This window comes from Mauremys mutica, chromosome 1 (genome assembly GCF_020497125.1).
Source record: "Mauremys mutica isolate MM-2020 ecotype Southern chromosome 1, ASM2049712v1, whole genome shotgun sequence".
NCBI lineage: Eukaryota > Metazoa > Chordata > Testudines > Geoemydidae > Mauremys > Mauremys mutica.
The window spans coordinates 207,844,518-207,864,366 of record NC_059072.1 but is presented as its reverse complement, the minus strand read 5'-3'; the positions used below and the strand labels follow the sequence as shown (position 1 = coordinate 207,864,366).

At 45.1% G+C, this 19,849-nt stretch overlaps 1 protein-coding gene across 5 annotated transcripts in view; it reads right to left on the bottom strand.

Annotated features, from left to right (window-relative positions):
* Nucleotides 1-19,849, bottom strand: part of PDXK (pyridoxal kinase) — a 105,809-nt gene that overhangs the window by 65,352 nt on the left and 20,608 nt on the right. The window contains exon 1 of one of the 5 annotated variants that reach the window (XM_045002608.1): nucleotides 7,058-7,189. The exons of the other annotated variants lie outside the window; for them this stretch is intronic. The gene's annotated coding sequence lies outside the window, so the exon portion shown is untranslated. Of the gene's footprint in view, nucleotides 1-7,057; nucleotides 7,190-19,849 lie in introns of those variants that run through there. 5 annotated transcript variants of the gene reach the window in all.

The window sequence follows — 19,849 nt, the reverse complement described above, 5'->3', positions numbered from 1 at the left end:
GGGTCGCTGCTTGTTTAGGGAAAGCCTCTGGTGGGCCGGCCGGTGTGTTTACCTGCCACGTCCGCAGGTCCAGCCGATCGCGGCTCCCACTGCTCACAGATCGCTGCTCCAGGCCAATGGGAGCTGCTGGAAGCAGCGGCCAGCAAGTCCCTCGGCTCGTGCCACTTCCAGCAGCCCCCATTGGCCCGGAGCAGTGATCCGCAGCCAATGGGAGCCACGATCGGCCAGACCTGCAGATGGGGCAGATAAACACACCGGCCTGGCCCACCAGGGGCTTTTCCTACACAAGCGGCGACCCCTGTTTCAGAAACCCTGCTCTAAGTGACATCTAATGGTGAGGGAAGGATTCAGATTTAGACTACTTCAAGTACAGGAATTTCATGCAAATAAGACTAGTAGTCCTTTTAGTCAGGCTTCCTGCTCTTCAGCTAGCTCAATACATGATGCTTCAGAGGAGAGTGAAACAAAAACAAACAAAAAAAGAGATCACTACACCTAAACATTACTGTAGCTTCCTGACCAGGCCATCGTAAAAAGTACCACAGAAGCAGAAGGATCAATAGAGAGACAGGCTACGTTAACTGGCTGGAAGGACAGAGGGCTGAGTCTACACTGAAAAGCATACTTCTCCATAGCTACTTGCAGTCTTTCAAGGGTGTGAAAACCTGAGAGATGAAGCTGGACTGACCTAACCCCACTGTAGACAGCGCTAGGGCAATGACAGAAGAATTCTTCCATCGACCTAGCTACTGCCTCTCAGGGAGGTCGATTAACTACAGTAACAAGAGAACCTCTCCTGTTGCCGTAGTGAGGGTCTACACTGAAGCACTACAGTGGCATAGCTGTAGTGGTACAGCTGTGCCACTGTAGTGTTTTAAACGTAACCATAGCCCCTGCATCACTGTTTATGGCTAGTTGCATATTTGACCCTTTGTCTGCGCCAAGCCAGAGTATAGAACTTAGCATGATCAGAAGTAACTTCAAAGGGAATGACACCTGCATTGTTAAAGGACATCTGAACTGACTGTACATTCTCCTGCCTCTGGGCAGTTAGCTCCTGCTAGAATTAACTCTGTTTAATTGTATAATAAAACCACAGTAACAATCAAATGGATAAAGCTATATTAAAGTATTACAGGCAGCTCCTGTGTCCTTCACACTCTGTTTCTATGCTACTCTGGCCATAAAACTAGCTGAAGTGTGGAAAAGAGCATTTAATAATGCATAGGCAGCTATTGATTTGAAAGTGCAAGAAGCTTAAGATGGGGTGTCAGGGAGGTACAGGCAGAGGAAGATGCAGGGGGCTGGGAGTGGTTCTTTTTGTACCATCCAGCCATGACCCTAGGAAATATCTTGGAAAAATGTCTGGCCCATTAAACTAGTTCCTTTACATGGTATTGGTCTGTGTGGAGAACTATTCTTCCCAAGGTGCACTTGTGATAAATAAAGTGGGGGGATAGCTCCCTTTGATGGATAGCCAGCCAGTTAGCTGTAAAACCCCTCTGGGTAGCTGTTCTTTACTTGCTTTACCTGTAAAGGGTTAAAAAGTCCCCCAAGGTAAAGAAAAGAAAAAAGTGGACACCTGACCAAAAGAGCCAATGGGAAGATAGAACTTTTTAAAATGGGGAAAGAAATTTTCCCTTTGCTTGTTCTCTCTGGGCTAGAGGGACAGAGCCAGTGGTGAGCTGGAGCCGGTTCGCACCGATTCACAGGAACCAGTTGTTAAATTTAGAAGCCCTTTTAGAACCGGTTGTTCCAAGACAATTTTAAATTTTAAATTTAAATTTAAAATTTAAATTTAACAAAAGCTCGGGCAGCTGTCCACCCGGCCCCAGCTCACGTCCCCCTCCTCCCCTGAACGCTCCACCCTCCTTCTCCTCCCCCTCCCCTGCTTCCCGCGAATCAGATGTTCGCGGGAAGCCTGAAACAAGCAGCAGGCAGGTAAGCTGGGGTGGGGGGGCGCGAGGAGGGCTTCAGGGAGGCACGGCACAGCTGAGCGGCTCCCTCCGGCTTGGCCCTGGCTGAGTGCCCCCGGCGCTGGCCCCACAGCTCCGAGCGGCGCCGGCTCAGGGAGTCGGGCCCCGCGGCGCCGGCCCTGGTCCCGGCCGAGCGGTGCCGGCTCAGCCTGGCCCAGGGAGTCGGGCCCCGTGGCGCCGGTCCCGGTCGAGCGGCTCCGGCCTGGCTCAGGCCCCGGAGCGCCAGTCCTGGTCAAGCGGCTCCGGCCCGGCGAGTTGGGCCCCATGGCGTCAGTCCCGGGCCCAGCCAAGCGGGCCCGGCTCAGCCCAGCCCAGGGAGTCGGGCCCTGAGGCGCCGGTCCCGGCCCCAGCCTAGGCAGTGCGGTAAGGGGGCAGGGAGGGGGTGTTGGAAGAGGGCAGGGGAGTTTGGTGGGTGAGGAGGAGGGAACCTGTTGTTAATATTTTGGCAGCCAATCACTGGCCAGAGCAGCTATGCCATAAGCAGCTTTAAGCCAAGTATGATTATAAATCATCAGGCCATGCCTAGAACTACTTACCTGAACTCCAAATGTGTAAGTAGATCAGAATGTTTAGCTAGACACAATCAGGTTTATTTCTGTTTATTTTTTAAGACTGTGGATCTCTGCGCTAACCCCTGATCCTTTTGTTTGCTTGTAATCTTTAAACTGAACCTCCCAAGAAAGCTGTTTTGGGTGCTTAAATTTTGTAATTGTTTCTTTCAAGATCTAGCAAAAAGCCTAAGTTCCAGATTTATTTTTCTCCTTTTTGTTTTTAATAAAATTTACCTTTAAGAACAGGATTGGATTTTTGGTGTCCTAAGAGGTTTGTGCATGTTGTTTGATTAGCTGATAGAAAACAAAAGAAATTAGCTGTGGCTTTCTCAGCTCTTCCCCAAGGGGGTGGGGGTGAAAGGGCTTGAGGGTACCCCACAGGGAGGAATTCCCAAGTGCTCCTTCCTGGATTCAAGAGGGTTTTTTTGCATTTGGGTGGTGGCAGCGTTTACCAAGCCAAGGTCAGAGAGAAGCTGTAATCTTGGGAGTTTAATACAAGCCTGGGGTGGCAAGTATTAATTTTTTTAATCCTCGTGGGCCCCCACTTCTGCACTCGGAGTGACAGAGTGGGGACTCAGCCTTGACAGCGCTATTTTGTTCTTCTTATATTAAACCTCCTCCCTTCTAACAAGCGTCTCATACTATTCAGGGGTGGGCAAACTACAGCCTGTGGGCCACATCTGGCCCAACAGCCAATTTAATCCGGCCGTTGAGCTCCTGCTGGGGATCGGGGACTGCTCCTTGTGTGTGTGCCGCAGCTCTGCATGGCTCCCAGAAGCAGTGGCATGTCCCCCCTCCGGGGACTACATTTAGGGGTATCCAGGGGGCTCCATGCGCTGCCCACGCCCCAAGCACTGGATCTGCAGCTCCCATTGTCGGGGAACTGCGGCTAACGGGAGCTGCAGTGGCGGTGCCTGCGGATGGGGCAGTGCGCAGAGTCACCTGGCCGTGCCTCCGCATAGGAGCTGAAGAAGGGACATGCTGCTGCTTCTGGGAGCTGCTTGAGGTCAGTGCTGCCCGGAGCCTACACCCCTGAGTGACCCCCAAGCCCCAACCTCCAAATCCCTCGATCCCAGCCCGGTTCACCCTCCTACATCCAAAACCCCTCACCCCCAGCCAGAGCCCCCACCCACCCCCACACCTCAGCCTGGAGCCCCCTCCCGCCCCCTGAACTCTTTTCTGGCCCCATCCCAGAGCCCAAACCCCCAGCCAGAGCCCTCACCCTCTCCTACACCCCAACCCCAATTTCATGAGCATTCATGGCCTGCCATACAATTTCCATACCCAGATATGGCCCTCAGGCCAAAAAGTTTGCCCACCCCGATCTAGATACTGCCTTTTATATCTATTGTATAACTAAGCGTGGCAGAATTCAAAATGTTAATGGATAATATCATTTAAGCTTTTTTACTTGTATCAATTACATTTTCACAGTTGTGGGAAATTAGGGATGAGGTCAGACAATTATTAAATAAACAGTCGATGTTGAAATTCAACAACATTATTTATAACCATTACAACAAAACTGTCAATATATCAGTATACACAATGTACATATCCTTAAATTAAACTTTAATGGTCTCAAGCAGCACTTTCTTCTTATTTTGCTACTCTGTACATTTCAATCATCATCAATGGAAATATTTTCTCATCACTGTGTGTGTGTGTGTACAGCGAAGTCAACATTTACTGATACAAACTGAATCTTTCCAAGCCTAGGTATAACCATCTCTATTTACTATACTTCCACGCTGTGTATCTGTCACTGGTGAAATAATTTTCTCCTCAAGGTCATAAATACAGTATGTTGAACAGTGCTATTCCCTCTACTGAACCCTGAAGTGGTTCACTTGACATCCTTCCAGTTTGATGCATTACTGATAACTCTTAACTTTCTATTTCCAAGCCAAGTGTTTCATTAAGATATTGGAGATACGGTGAATAGTTTTCTGTGCAGTGCAGTGCATTGTTGAATGCTTTACTAAACTATATTATGTCTACTGCATTATCATTATCCACTTGGGGTGCTGCATTAAAAATCCAGAACAAGACAGAGATTGGGCTAGTTGGGAACAGCTTCAACTCACTTTATTGACCCATGCTGGCAATTATGCAATGCTTTGCTAGTTGCCCCGTCTGATCTTATAAAGTAATTTGCTGGGCTAACTTGTATAAGGAGTGAGATGACAGGTGGTTCTTTTACCTTACTGAACCAAATTACCCTTCCACCAATCCACAGCCACTCTACGGCAGGGGTCCCCAACCCCCGGGCCGCGGACCGGTACCGGTCCGCGGCCTGTTAGGAACCGGGCCGCGAACCAACCTCTAGCACATCAAGCGGCGTGTCTCCGGCGGGGCCCTTGATCCCCGCCCCTTCAGAGCCGCGTGGGGAGGGGGCGGGACTGTGAGCTCCGGGCTGAGCTCAGCTGCCTCCGCTCGGCGTGGAGCTCCCAGACCCGCCCCCTCACCACGCAGCTCTGAGCGGGACGGAGCTCAGGCCCCGCCGGAGACACGCTGCAGCTGTCGGGCGAGGCGTTGAGGCTCCAGATGAGGAGGGAGCCGGGGGTAAGAGGCTGGGGCCAGGGGGGTTGGCTAAGGGGCAGGGAGTCCTGGGGACAGTCAGGGCACAGAGAGGCGGCGGAGGTTGGGGGGGCGGTCAGGGGGCAGGGAATGGGGGGGTTGGATTGTGGGTGTTCCGGGGGGGTCTGTCAGGACTCAGCGGGGTTGGGGCAGTCAGGGAGCAGGGGTGGGGTCCCAGGCTGGTGGGGGTCTCTGGGTGATGGTGAGGGGACAAGGAGCAGGATGGGTCAGGGATTCTGAGGGGGGCGGGCAGTCGGGGGGGCAGGAAGTGGGTGGGGGTCAGATAGGGGGCAGGGCTCCCACTAATTTTGCATTATGGTCAGTTGTATAATTATTTCATTATATATTACAATAATAATAGAAATAAAAGTACAAAAATAAATGTAATGCGCTTGAATCGTCCCAAAACCATCCCACAGGTCCGCGGAAATTTTTTTTCCTACAAAACCGGTCCCTGGTGCCAAAAAGGTTGGGGACCGCTGCTCTATGGCATTCAGTTTTGTCAAACACTGTATTATTGTTAGAGGTTCCACTATACTCTACATTCAAGATCCTAGGATGCTATGTTTTCAGGGTTTGTGCATTCATGCCTTACTGTGAATCTGGTGCTTATGCTGGATTTGATATCCTTGGAGAATGAAGCCTTCTGTTTATGAGATTGTTGTTGCTCTTGCTGCATTCAGTGCCCTGTCGGTGTGTCTCAACGTGACCTGGAAGGACCTCCTCTGTTAGTGAAAGGATAGCTCAGGCTCCTTGACCGCTCTACCAGGTGTCAGTTTGTGGTGTCCCCTATCTCCCTCGACTCCATCATGAGGGCTCCGGTACAGCAAGAAATGGATTGAAGGCCAAATGGACCGAGGTGCCTAACTACCATTGAAACCAATGACTGTTAGGCAACTAGCCTGCTTGGATAGTTTTGAAAATCCCACTAGGCTCTCATATGCATCTTTAGGCACCTAGATACTTTTAAAGTTTGTCCTGAGACCATAAACTCACTTCATACAGGCCCTAGAACTACTGTCAGGAGACACTTTTCTTACTTTAACGTAGCTAGACCTTTTAAAATGTCACTCAATAGGTGCTGCCTCTCACTTGGAAAGATCTAGTCCCAGAAAAGCAAAATGCAAGAACTATTAAGAGTTTGTCCTCAGAGCTGCAAAGCTAAGGAGTAGGAAGGGGCCTAATCTGGCAGTTCTCACTGAGGCAAAATGCAAGAACTATTAAGAGTTTGTCCTCAGAGCTGCAAAGCTAAGGAGTAGGAAGGGGCCTAATCTGGCAGTTCTCACTGAGGCAAAATTTCCACTGATATCAATGGAAGTTCTTCCTGAGTAAGGACCTCAGGATCTGACCCAAAGTGACAGTTGTTTTAATCTTGGAGCAGGCTGGGATCTAATTTCCCCATGATGTTCATAAAAATTTCCATTCAAGTTAAAGAAAGGAGAGGGATGTGTGTAAAATGTAGGTCTCACATTAACTGTTGAAAGGGGCATGCCTAACTTTTAAGAATCTCTCTTTTTCAAGAAGTAACTTTAAAAAAATGCATGTTTAGTATGCAACATTTAGCTCTTGGATGTTATTGCTCTATGTCAGCCATCCATAGTTAGATTTGTTCCTACATCAAGTGATAAAGGTCAATAGTAAAATTAACACTACATTTACAGTAAGTTATGTTGATTGAAGTAATGAGCTCTTGCCTTTCTAAACTGAATTTCAGTATCTTGGGGTTAACACACAATTGCTATTTATACAGAAGACCCAGAGGGCCAAGTTCTGTCCTCAGTTAAACCTGTGAAGCCTCTCACTCAAACTAGGGTGTAATTGAGGACAGAATTTTGGCTCCATGGTCAGAGGAAAACATGAAATCCACCACTGTGAGATTTGACTTACTAAAATATACTTAGGGATTTGAACTACCACAAGAAATTTACACATTTAGATGCAGTTTTTTACCTTTCACTCTTTTAATTTGAAGATTGTTAAATAAGGACTTCTTCCTTTATAGGTTATCTTCTATTCCCATGTGATCCTGCAGGAAAGCCATGGTGCTAAATTTGTGACAACAGACTAGTGTTCTAAATCCATTATTATTATTGCTGCTGCAGGATCAAACAAAGCAAAAGATGGGTGTAAGAGATAAACTTGTATGCAAACACCAAAAGGCGTGATAATATTTAAGGCAATACAGACATGACTAAGGAAATTGCTTATATAAAATCCCTTCCCTTCCTCCTCTGCCCAAGTTCAGCGGATATGGAAGTTCTCCTTTTTGATGAATGTTTTGAATCCAACATAATTGCTTTCATGGTGTTTAATGGGACAGCTGTGACAATTCCCATAAGCCATTCTTGTATATTCATTTGTGCTGGCATTTGATGAGGCGGAGTCTGATAAGGTGTTCAGAGGTGATGGGAAGAGGGCTTATTTCTGCATCATAAGGTGATCTTGGATATACAGTAGCAAATTCAGTTCAGTGGCATCTGTGCAATCCGTTATTTTACTGTGTGTGTCTTTCCTTTGTCATGAGCTTCTCAACTAGCCATTACATCCTCCAGTGTTTCTCTGCTGAAAAATAACTGTCTGTTTACTTAGAAACTAGTGTATGTGAATTGTCTGTTAACATCAATATAGTCTAGGATGGTTTTACATTAGGATGGGAATGTTTTCTTGAAGAAAACAGTCTAAAATCTTCATGCATCTCTCCTTGCCATTGAAAAATGTGTGTGTTGCTGTACTGGTCGGATAAAGTCACTGTACAGTTTGCCACATGATAGTGAGGCAGCCAGCTGGGAATACTGTGACCATCTGTTGCCCCTTTCTGACCTGAGCAGCTAGTTAAAGTTCAGAGTCCTGAAGATGTTCCAGTTGGGGGCAGAAATTGACTATGGAGTTGGGTATTTTCTTTGATGTACTCTTGTTTGTTTACAAGCAGAGACAACCCATGCCTGCCAATAATGGGGGGGGGCGCACAATGTAAAGGGGGGAGTCACATGACTGCCCCATGTGTTGCCTCTGGGAGGAATTTTCCAGCCCCACCTCCCTGGGCCAGGGCAGTGAATCCTGCTGGCACCTGGGGAGCTGAGGCCATAGGAGGAGGGAGCGTGTGCCTCTGGACTGGGCCGGGGCCAGCTCCAGCCTGGGGAGTCTCACAGCACCAGTGTCTTCCCAGCATGCCCGTGCCCTCACAGACACCTCAGCAGGGGAAGGGGCACGGGCAGTGCTCCTATGTCCGGCTCAGCAGAGGGACCCTGCTTCCAGCACTTTCCCCAGCAACACCCCACTCTGTGTCCAGCCTGGGACTGCTGCACTCTTCCTGCAAGGGAGTGTGGTGGGGAGGTTCTGTCCTTCTCCTGCTGCACCTCCCCCCAGCACATTTCCAGCTCGCTCGGCCTCTGCCCCTGGCAGCCAGGCCTAGGAGGAGAGTGGCGGGAGCAGGCCACCACCGCATCCCCAGCCAGGCTCTCTCACAGACCACGACCCTGAGCAGTCAGCCAGCGTGAGAAGTGGCTCCATACCGCCCCCTCAGCTCCCCACCTGGGCCTGGCTGCTGGGGAGAGGGACTGAGCGATTTGGAAGTGCCTGGGGGTGGGTGGGAGGAGCGCAGCAGGAAAAGGACACAGTACCCATCCCCTGCTGGCAGGCCAAGCAGAGCAAGCCCTCCAATGGCAGCTCAGCACTCTCAGAAATCTAGGAGGGCACGTGACCCCACATGTCCCCCTCGCCGATGCATTCTCTGTGTTTACAAGGAACAGACGAAGTCCTGCTTCTCCAAATGCAGGAGGAACCAAAACAGAAAGGACAGGGTTTTTTTGCTTACTGCCCCTAGCTTCTTTAGCCAACACCAAACCCAAACAAACAAACAAACACTCTCCCTGGCTTTTTCTAGGATCATACACATAGGTGCTGGAAGTAGGGTGCTGCTGCACCCCCAACTTGAAGTGACTTTCATTATATACAGGGTTTACAGTTTGGTTCAATGGCTCTAAGCAACCCCACTATAAAAATTGCTCCAGCCGCCCTACTCATACACTGTTCTCACAGGCTGCTGCTGTGACTATTCAGGCCTGGTTGACACTAGAAAATTAGGTTGGCATAGCTGTGTCACTCAGGGGTATCAAACATCTGTAGAAAGCCATTAATCTGTGGAAGCAGAGCCTATTTTGCCAACTTTGCCAGTGATCTGAACTGTAGTTGTGTTTGCATGCGGTAGAGCTAGTGTAATGATCTATTGGCCTTGAAGAGAAGCATAATAGAGAACGTATGTAGAACAGTAGCGCTTAAATTCCTTGGGCAGTTCACTTGTTCTGGTGTTAGAGAAAGCTAGGCTTGGGAAGCCAGTCAATTGACTAGCCAAGTAACGTCAGTTGGCTGGTAGTTTTATTCTGTGTTACTGTTACTATTCTAATAAATTAGTGCTTTAAAATGTCAACAATAGTCAACTGTTTTACAATATTTGACTGGAGGCCCAAATGCCCAACCCTAGTTAATAGCTAATTTTACTTAATTGTTAGTGTGCAGAAAAGGATTATATTTTATACCAATAAGTACAATGTAGATGGTGTACATTTGCCAGCAACATTCCTATGACAAGTTTAACTGTTTATATTAACTATGTGCATTATTCCGTAACTCTGAACTTTGTAAAGTATTGAGAAGAATAAAGGCAGGGTCAGCGAGTGCATTCCTGCTACATCATTGCTTAAAGCCATGACTTGAACACACATTATGAAACCCTGAGAAACCTGGCATGTGCTCACACCAAACACAGAAACAAACTAAAAAAAAAACAAAAACCCCAAGTTGTAATGCCAAATGTGGCATCGCTAGAATTAGAAATGTGTTACTGCAGACTATAGGCTGTAAGCAGACAAGTATAGCACACTTCACACAAGCCTCAACTACAATCTTTTAAAACTGATTTCCATTCCTTTAAGAGTTTGTAAATAAGTAGGAAACTGAGGAGCAAAGTATTTAAACAAGATCAGAGAGATTAATTACATAACAGTACTTTGTGAACCCTGGACTAAGGTAATATAGAAGTGCAAAGTAGACTCATCAGAATTTTTTACTGGAATGGTTTTTCAATGAAAAATTCCCTTTTTACAGAATTTGTCTAAAATTTTTTATTTTCCTATCAGGAACCACTGAAACGATAGTTCTCTAGCAGCCACTGCAGGGAGAGAGGGAGAGGCTAAGCACCCCAGCTCTCTTCTCTACAGCAGCAGGGTTTGTGGGGAGGCTGAGAGTTGGGCACACAGCCTTCCTAGAAGCCTGGCAGGAAGGCTCTTATCAATGAAAAAGTGACCAAGTGCCTCCCAGGTAGGCAGCCAGCAAGACCCAAAAAAAAAATATATATATATATATATATATATATATATCCATGTTAGTTCTCTCAGGAATCCCTTCCCAGGAAAGTTTCATAGTTTTGACTTCTTGGACCAATTTTGGACAATTTTTTTTTTTAAGTGTTATATTTTTCACAGGAAGGGATTTCCATTTTCTGGCAAGCTGTAGTGCAGAATGCTTTATACGTACCGTATTATGTAAACTTCACACTACTCAGTGCCATTTAGTACATAACCCATGTTATACTTATTTTATAGATGGTTAAACCAGAGCAGGCAAACAGATTAAGCAGCTTGCCAGTGTCACAAGTAAGATCAGCTGCCCAATTTCAATGCCATCTGAACTCTTACCTAAGCCTATGTGAGAATGTTCGACAGGAGAAACTGCACCATTTTAACTTAAAACCCACTTAGTTAAACTGGCACAACTCCCTGTGCAAACACTCACTTAGGGTATGGCTACACTTGCGAGTTGCAGTGCTGGTGGAGGCTTTCCAGCGCTGCAATTAGTAAGTGTCCACACCTGCAGGGCACATCCAGCGCTGCAACTCCCTGGCTGCAGCGCTGGCCGTACACCTGGCTCAGCATGGGGAATAAAGATTGCAGCGCTGGTGCTGCAGCGCTGGTCATCAAGTGTGGCCACACACCAGCGCTGTTATTGGCCTCCAGGGTATTAGCAGATATCCCAGAATGCTTTTATAAATTACTCTCTTTGTTTTGTTATGCAGCCTCTCTTTGTTTTGTTGTGAACTCCGAGCTCCGTAGATCCCGGAGCTGCTTATCTACAAACACAGCTCCTGTTTGCTGTGATCAATGGCTGTGAACAATCAAATGAGATAATGAGGCAGGCAGGGAGTGAGTGTTTGCTTGACAGAAACGGGGCAGAGGGGAGAGAGGGAGTCCGTTGGCTGCAGGCTGTTTGCAGTTAAGAGTTAAGGGTAAGGGATCGGGAACATGTTCTGATTTTTCAAGTCAGGAAGCTAACACACAGTGTTGGCTCCAAAAATCCACTCTCTCTCTCTCGCCCGCTCCCTGTCACACTACGCCCCACCCCACCCTCCTCTTTTGAAAAGCACGTTGCTGCCACTTGAACGCTGGGATAGCTGCCCATAATGCATCACTCCCAACAGCGCTGCAAATGCTGCCACACACCAGCGCTGGTAGCTGTGAGTGTGGCCACACACCAGCGCTGGCCCTGCACAGCTGGATGACCAGCGCTGCAACTACCAGCGCTGCAGATTTGTAAGTGTAGCCATACCCTTAGGTTTAAGAGTAGCTTATTTCAGTTTAGCTTAGACCAATTTCTAATTGACTTACTGAAATAAGCCCGGTTTAAATTGAAATAAGAACATCCACACAGACTTTTGCACTCATTTAATAAAATCTATAGCATTAGTTAAAGACAAAAAACACACTTATTTGCTCTCTGGAGCACTGCCAAGGCAAGGTTATTTTGATTAAGACAAGCTATATGAGCTATCTGCACTGTTCAGGAGCAATTGCTAGCTGTCATAAAATAGTATGGCATCTTAAAGGAGACTGAGAAGCAGCGATAATTGCTGTAGTTACAAGGGCTCTGGCATGGAGCATACTAGACTATCCGTCCCCCAATGGTTCCACAGAAGGGGTGGCAAAAGCCACCTGCACATGGGGAAAGATGAATTATCTGCAGGGTACCAAACAAATCAGTGGCCAAGCCAAGAATTGGTCCCAGCAGTAAATTCCAAGTCACTCTGCTCCAATCATGTGACTATAGTCACTGGGTATAAAAACATACTAAAATATTTGTGGATGTGTGCAGGCACACTCATTTTCAGGTTTCACAAACAACTCTCTCTGTTTTACACTGCACAAGACATACTGAAGGCTAATGTAAGAACAAAGCCTCTCTCTCCTGACGGAGAATTGCAATTTTTTCAGCTTGCTGTGGATTGGCTGACCTGACTGTAATATAATGGCTGTCAAAGAAGGAAAGACTACAGCAGCTTCTCTTGAGGCATAGTGAATTTGCTCTCAGTTGGTTTCTAGTTCTCTGCTTTTCTCTGAGAAAGCGCACAACATAAGTGAACATCTCTAATAAACAGCCAAATTCAAGGGAAGGCTAATGCATTTTTTAAAATGTTTCTTCAAATCAACCTTCAAGTCACAGCACGAATATGATCAAATCATTCCATTTTATATTTCTCTTCTGACAGACTAATATTATTCAATTCAAGAACACACGGTGCACGCCTCTATCAGATTTCCTTGTAAGCCATTTCTTTCAGCACACTAGCAACTTCTCTCATCCCGTGCTACGTATTTTTCTCAAAAAAAACAACCACCATCCTCCTGTGTCTGGATGACGCACACAGCAGTCAGCTTCTCTACCTGCGTCATACAGTTCAGTTCTATGTCATTGTTCGTTGGATTGATACAGAAGTTTTTATCATAACTTCTTCATTAATCTCTGTTTGGGCATACATTTGGTATGGTATTAAATGATTGAATTGTACAGGCATTGATTAGGGGAATGGGAAGGCAAGGAATCTCAGCATCTACTTCCCCCCTCACTCCCATTCAAAGCAAACAAAACAAAAGCCACCCTGTTCCTCATCTCTAAAGGTACATCTCTAAATTTAAGCTTCCCAGCCAGGGAATGTATTTTTCCTTCCTCTGCAAGTGAGGGATTGGACTCTGCTCCCAGCCTAGCAAATAGGAGTTTTTCTGTTAACTCTACAGGGAGCAGACTCAGCTTATTTATTTTGTGGTTTGCATTATAAACTGCTAGACATTATGACATGCTATTTGCCTCAGGCCACAGATCTGAGGTCTTCTTGCTGCTTCCACTCACATCAAAGAATTCCACAAATTGATCCATGACTATAGCTAACTAGAGTCATGCGCAATACTATGCAACTAAATTTACAAGCACATATTAGCAGAGATGGGCCTTCGCCAGAGCATCAGATCTGAATGTTCAGCTCAAACTTCATGGCGCTGGCCTATTTCTATGTATTCGATAGCATGGGAAAGAAAAAGTATTAACAAACAATTATCACTTTATGTATAAAACATCCATACAAATTATAAATCTCTGGGTTCTTTTTAAAAGCATACTGCTCTTATGAATGTTTGGGTATGTAACTGTCTGTGTGTCTTACTATTGGTATGATCCTTAGCACTGTTCTTTTTCACAAGTCAAAGTGCTCTGGGTGGGTCTGTTCTTTAAGAAAGACTGTCCCGTTGAGAATATCTAACTTAGTCACTCTTCTCCCTGGCAGAGGAGTGATAAATGGATCACACCCTAACCCACTATAGTTTCTGAGATTTCAGCTCTCTAAAAGAGAGCAGTATAAAACACAATGCCAAACCTACATCAAGGAGGGAGACTCTTAAAACCAGAAAAAGGAGAACAGCCAAATACTTCATGAAGGCCGCTAGGCAGAGACCTTGCTTTGCCAATGGGAGGTGCTCAGATACTGAGGTGATGGGTGCCAATACAAAACTTTAAGATAGACAGCTACTCAGCTGTGTTTGGTAAGCTACTGTTTGAATAACCAAAGGCCTGATTCTGTTTCCACTGACTACAATGGGAGCGGGAACAGGCCACAAGTGAGAGTTGGTTATTCTAACATACTGTAGACCTCAGTTCACTTGACTACCAAATTATGAAGGGAGTAGCAATAGTCAAGACTTACAAGTTCTATTCCCAGCTCTAACACCGGCCTGCTTGTGACTTTAAGCAATCCATGCCTCAGCTCACCCGAGCGTAAAAGGAGTGAAATACTCACCTCTCTCACTGAGCTGTTATGTGGCTTCAACCAAAGGACACTGAACTTGAGGTCTAATCAAGGGCAGTCACCTCAGGCTCCGCACCTATCCCTGAGCTCTCCTGTTAGTTTGAGTTTACAATCACATTTTCCCATTTTAAAATAATTACTCCCACCAACCCTTCCTGCTGTCTTTTCCCCTTCCCCCCTGTTTGTGTGCGGGAAATAACTGAATAACTACCAATACAGGGGAAGCCATGAAACTTACTTACTATACACCTGGCAAAGACACAAGTTAAACTGAAAAAATGTTTTTCCCCCCATCTAAACTCTGTTTTAGTCATCTTAGGCATTAGCAGATAAAAGTCAGACCTCTGTCCAAAGAGGTTTTAAGTAGAGTGTTCATTGTTACTTGGAAAATCAGAAGCTCAAATTTAAAGCATGAAGTAGTGAAGGATGAAGTAGCATGAAGGATAATACTAGATCTTTATATGCCTGGAATATGAAAGGGCACAATACAGGAGTGCTGCAGACACAATGGGATTTACAAAGAGAGGAACTTGATCCCTTGGATTTTACTTTTTATGAAAGAGTTAAATGCAAAGTGTGTGTGGTGTTGGGTTGTGGAGTTTCTCTTTATCACCAGTGCAGCCTCACTAATGCAGACGGGCCAACATAGTGTTTTCACCACTGTTGCAAATTAGACAACGTTGTGGTAAAAATGTCTTTGCCTTGTCTACACTAGCACACCCTCCATTGTTACTACCACTCTAGTAGTGCAACACTGCAGACCAGCCCAAAGGCATTTAACACCATGTGCCAAACATAGTTACGTTAAAAGCAAAATCAGTGAGTATGCGCTGTTCTCTGGGTTCTTAATCTCTTCTGTTCACCTCCCCATGACTGCGGGGTTTTTTATCTGGAGAGAAATCACAGGGCGACTATATTTTAATTTGTTTGAAGAATGTGCATCACTCTGTACTCATCCAGATTATAAAAAAAAATAAATAGACTGTGTGTGTCCTAAGAGGAAACCATAGAGTTCAGAAAATGCTGCAAAAAACAGGCTCATGTACTTGCGGCTTGCTTGCTTTAGGGGGAGCCTATTGAAACTAATACTTGTTAAGACTTTGCTGTTCACTTAAGCAAGATCTGCAACAAATGTTTTTTAAATTAACGTCTGTTCTTTTAACAGATCCTTTTCTCTACCAAAAATCTACTGCATTAAAAGGTAAAACATTCAGGAAGGCTGGCTTGTTGAAACAGACTACTGTACTTCTGTTAATTGTACACTATTCACTTGCTATATATGGAAGCATAGTTTACAAATATTAAAGGATCAGACCTGTTTAAAAAAACAAAAACAAATAAAACTACAGCATTTTGTATAGCACGATTGTGTCTGCAATAGGCTTCTACTGTACTGAATGAATTACAGCTAGGAAAGATATGCTAATAACCTTTAGACCCATCCAGAGATAAATTACACTTGTTTATGTTATTTGAACGTATGTACTTTGAGACATGGCAGATTTGCTAATAAACCATGGGTGAAAGGTCCCCATATCTTGATTTCCCCCCGCCCCCACGTAAAAGTGTGGAGAGGAATGATTCCCATGAGATCCTCATCTGCATTATGCATTTTTCCTTGTTAAACTTTTAAATAACAGTTTCTGCTAACACCATTGTGGTGGTGTGCATGGGGGTGGGGGTGGTAATTTTGTTGAACTGCCTTTTTAAAAAGTTTTTCTCAAGATAGCCTTGAATGCTTTCTAAAAGTGGTCTTAACAGAGCTAATTCACATTCACACAGTCTGCACGACTGTGCTAGTAAAAAAATTCAGTGCTGCCAGATTTGTAATATGGAAAGGACATCGACCTGCAGAGTCTCCATTGTACATACATATATGTTTTCATGCAGTAAAGGTCATTTACCCTTTATGATGGGCTGTCATGGTTTTCATGGTTTATGCAATACTACGTTCCGCTGATGGCTCGTGGAAACATAGGTTATTTTCCCACCATAATTTAACTTTTTACCATGTGTATGCTCTTCCCTTGAAGCATCCCCACATTTCTAAAAGTTAAAACAAAACTAGTGCCACTGAAATGTGTAGTACTGATAACTTTGGAGACTGAAGTCCTTTTCTAACCACAGCAAAGCAGTTGACCTGCTGCATCTGCTCTGAAGTATCCTAACCTTGACCTAAAGAAACTGTGTCTATGATTTGAGTTATATCCAGGGTTCATATACGGTACCCATCACTCTGGTATCTGAGCACGTGAAAGAACAGTTCATTATTTATGTTCAGTCTTTGACCTCTGATTTTTCTTTTCAACAAGATGGCTTTTGAGATGTGGACAAGTCTCTTGTAGGAATAGCTTGTACTTTTCTGGCCTATCTTCACATAGGCCATCAGAGTAATATTTGGTACCTGCCAGAATAGTTTGCATTCAGACCTGTAACCTAGAAGTGTGACTGACTTTATATTCCAATACCAAAGAGCCACCTAATCACCTGCAAGTTAGTGTTGGCCAATATTTCAAACACGGTTTTAAACTGAATTTTCCATCCTTACTTCACTTTTGATAATGTTGAGTTCACATGATTATTTCCTCCCATCCTCACTCCCCTTAAATATGGGGGAAATCTCCTCTGAGTTCACACCTTGACTCTATTAAAGCAGCTATCTATAGGAGGGAGCTAAAAGCATTGACAAAACACCAACACTTTGATCTAGATTATGAGATTGTTCATGGTGGGTTATAATTTAGGTGAGAAAAACCTCCCTAATGTGGAACAAAAGATCTTTTGAAATCTGTTCAATGTAGGCTTCTCCACTGAATGGAATGAGCTGTGGAGCAAGAATTAACAGGGCCGGCTCCAGGCACCAGCGAAGGAAGCAGGTGTCTGGGATGGCCAACAGAAAGGGGTAGCACTCTATCAGGTATTGGGGCAGCATGTCCGGGTCTTCGGCGACACTTTGGCGGCTGATCAAGCACATCTGGATTAGTCTTTGGTGCCAATTCGGCGGCGACTCCTTCACTCAGTCTCTTCTTCTTCGGCGGGAGCTCAACCTTTTTTTCCCCCCCTTTTCCTTTCGTTGCTTGGGGTGGCAAAAAAGCTGGAGCCAGCCCTGATAACGAAGACAGGTGATGCTCATTCTTCTTAGCTCTTTCAGTGATTTTTTCCATATACTTAAAAAAAAAAGATGGGGGAGTAATATTTCCGGTCCCCCAGAAGTCTGAAAGAGGTAAGAAAACAAATGAACCCTCAAAAATGGACATTTCTGTGTTATTTAGAAATGGGCCCAAGCCACAATCTTTAAGTATAGGTATGAACTTCCCTTGAGTTTGTGGGTGTTCAGATCTGAAGTTTTGGTCTGAACCAATCTCTAACGCTAATCTTTGTGCTTGGCAAAACAGTTGCAGAGTTTGCTTTTGTTTTGACCCATTACAGTAGTCAAATATGCTAGGTGATGTACAGATTTATAGAAAGGCACAGAGGTTGTCTTGTTCTTACCACCAAAAATGACAGAGAAAGGGCTGGAAAAGGGGTGCAACATATAGTTACTTTATCTAGGATGTTGCATCTCCAAGGAAAAACTTTGCTACCTTTAACACTCCATGGCAAGTGTTTGCAGGCTATCATCTGCTTTGCGTTCTATGAAGACTTTGTGATCATGTTCATCTACTTTTCATTCAGAGTCAGGTGATGACTAAGCCCAGAGCCTCAGCTGGTGTAAATTGGTATAGCTTCACTGACTTCAAGGTGAAGATCTGCCCTATTTTTTTTGAGCCGTTTCGCTTAACCAGAGAGAATCAGGAGATCAGAATCAGTGGAGATTTTTTGCATCGCTTTATGAACACGCTTCACTCATGTTCTTTGGAATCCTTCAACTGAAGAGGCATGATAGAAAGGCCTGCTCTAGTTTGTTCTGCCATATGAAGAGCAGATTTGAGGTTGGTGGAGCAAGGTTAATGTTGGGAAAACATGAGATCTGGTAAACAAAATGTGTCCACCTCCAGGAGAGAGAGGCATGATGCAATGTAGCAACCTACGTTAATGGATCAAGAATGGATACCTATTGATAGTATGGTAAACCCTCAAACACTGTGAAAGCCCAGTCTTGGCAGACTGTTCTTACCTCTGACCACTACCACAGGAGCCTTTACATTTTGGCAACACTGGTATAGTTTGTCATGTCAATAAAATATTATTTAATTAAACTGAAATTCTTATACTGATCTAGCTGATGTCTTGTAAGCTTTAATTCAGGGGTAGACAACCTGCAGCACACTAGTTGATTTTCAGTGGCACTCACACTGCCTGGGTCCTGGCCACCGGTCCCGGGGGCTCCGCTGCTGGCCTGGGGTACCAGCCGCCGGCCCAGGGCTCTGCAGCCACCCCCAGCTGTGGCCCACTGGGTTCCATCTGCCAACCCCGCTCAGCCCACTGCCAGCCTGGGGTCCCAGCCACCGGCCCAGGGCTCTGCAGCCACCCCCAGCTGTGGCACACTGCCACAGCTTAGCACCCCCACCTTAAAAAATTGTTCCAGAGCCACTGTACTGGGATATTTTTAAGTCCTGATTTGCTGCTTACATCACTATCATGCCATGTGGAACAGCACACTGCGTTTGACATTGAGATTAGAATGTACATGCAAGAACTGGAATCAGAATTTTCTGACAGATTTCAAGACTTCCAGCGATTTGGGCCAAAGCTTCCTTTTCTAATTAAACCTGAAAAGTTCAACGAAAGCGACTTGGATTTGTCTGTATTTCAGTAGATGGGTGTTGAAGATTTCAAAATCCAGCTCATTCAGTTAAAAAGCTCAGAATTGTGGGCATCAAAGTTTGTGGATCTGCGGAGTGCACTTGAAGCTACCGAGAGAGCTCATGGAGCCTCTATTCTGATCTGCCGGACGTCCTTGCCAGTGAAATTTAACTGTTTGAAGAAAATTGCATTTGTAATGCTTCAGTATTTGGATCCACATACCTGTGCGAACAGGTATTTTCACACATGAAATCTGTCAACTGGCTCCGAGAGGGACAGAGAACAACTGATCACTCAGAAGCCTGTGTGCAGCTTAAAGTATCCAAATATGTGCCAGACATTGGAAAACTCAGCAAGGAAAAGCAAGGGCAAGGATCACACTAAACTGATAAGATCTGCATTTTAATTTAATTTTAAATGAAGCTTCTTAAACATTTTAAAAACCTTATTTACTTTACATACAACAATAGTTTAGTTATATAATATAGACTTATAGAAAGAGACCTTCTAAAAATGTTAAAATGTATTCTTGGCAGGCAAAACCTTAAATTAAAGTGAATAAATGAAGACTCGGCACACTACTTCTGAAAGGTTGCCGATCCCTACTTTAATTCACCCTTGAATGTTGACGTGAATTCAGCTGTGACTCCCTTGCCACTTGGAGCAACTGTGAACAGAGTAAAGGAAAGAATATCTATACCTTCTACTCCATTTGCTAGCTTTGTAGATGGTTCACTGAAATCCATCACGTTTGGAGGGCTGCTCTTAAAAAAAAAATCAGAAAACTGAATGACTGACTCCAGATCCCATGAGGATGTGACCTCTTCATGTTGGGGAAAGCAAAAAAAACCATTCTTACTAGAGGATAATGT